We start from the raw sequence: 1,460 nt of genomic DNA, 5'->3' as shown, positions 1-1,460 counted from the left end.
GAGGAGGAGGGAGGGGAGAGGGAGGGAGGGAGAAGCAGTGGGAGGGCTGAGGGACGGCCAGAGAGAGAGAGAGAGAGGAGGTGTGTGTGTGTGTGTGTGTGTGTGTGTGTGTGTGTGTGTGTGTGTGTGTGTGTGTGTGTGTGTGTGTGTGTGTGTGTGTGTGTGTGTGTGTGTGCCTCCACCTCTCTGATCTCTGTGTGTCTGTGTAGTCCTGACATGATAAAAACGATGCCCTCAGACAGTTTCTCCTCTCGCCGCCCGGCGTTGCACTTGGATGGATGAAGAGTGAATAAAAGAGAGCTTGAGAGAGAAGAGAAGCTCAAACTCCGCCTGCTCTCACACCGGACCAATCACTGCGTGAAGTCAGTGTCCGATTCAGACAGTTCCAGTCCAGCATCAGAGAGGAGGGAGCACCGGACCCTCTCAGACCGTCCGACCGGCACTCTGCTCACTGCTGAATCTGCTTTCACACATTTCCTTTTTGTTTCCATCACTTTCTTTCTTGTGCACGTGTTCACTTTGGTTCCTTTCAGATTTCTGGCTTTCTGCAAAGACTGTGCAGAGCAACAAGGAATGAGAAGCTGGTCAATAAACAGTGAGTGATGATTATAGGACTACACATCCACCATCCCGACCTCCACTTTTACTCTCCACCTATCTACATAAAGAACACACTGCTTCCATCTGTACTGAACATAAGTTTGGAGGTACACAATTGCCTAATTAGTTCAAATCAGAATCAGCTTTATTGGCCAGGTATGTTTAGACATACAAGGGACTGTAGGTTGTAACTTCTCTCTTAATGTACAAAAACAAAAACAGAAATAAATAGACACATAAAACATAAATAGACATATATACAGGTAAAAAAACAACAATGTACACCTAAACAATGGCGCAATAGCACCTAGTGCAAATGGTGATGACGCAATAGTGCAAATGGTAGAGTGTTATTGCACAGGGTTTGATATTGTTTAGCAGAGTGATGGCCTGTGAGTAAAAACTGTTCTTGTTGGGCTGCAAGTGTTGACGATGGTCTCTGATTATATCAATAGAAAAGTTCACTGTATGTATGTTTTGTATTTCAGCTGTTCCACGTCAGGATACACCCGAGATAATCACATGAACTAAATAAAATGACTGTCTTGTACCGTCTGGAAGGACAGCACCTTTATAATTTCAGTCATTTTGTGATCACAAAATTTAGAAAACACGAACTTCTAAACCTTAAATAGAAAGCCAGTGGACACGAGCATCCGTGGAGAGTTTCTGTGGAAGCTGCCTGTGATCCTGACAGACTGAGTTCAGGAGTTAAAACAACACCGACCCTCCTGTGGTTGGTTTACCTGGATGTTTCCAGCTCCTCCTCACAGACCTGCAACCGTTTTAGGAATTCTACAATTACCTTGAGATCCAATCATTTCTCACTTTGACAGAACACACACACAACGTTGTGTGTT

Source organism: Brachyistius frenatus, unplaced genomic scaffold, assembly GCF_029030835.1.
Source record: "Brachyistius frenatus isolate BFR_SWC_R1_liver_20210118 unplaced genomic scaffold, ASM2903083v1 Contig_219, whole genome shotgun sequence".
Classification (NCBI taxonomy): domain Eukaryota; kingdom Metazoa; phylum Chordata; class Actinopteri; family Embiotocidae; genus Brachyistius; species Brachyistius frenatus.
This window is presented reverse-complemented; position numbering follows the sequence as displayed.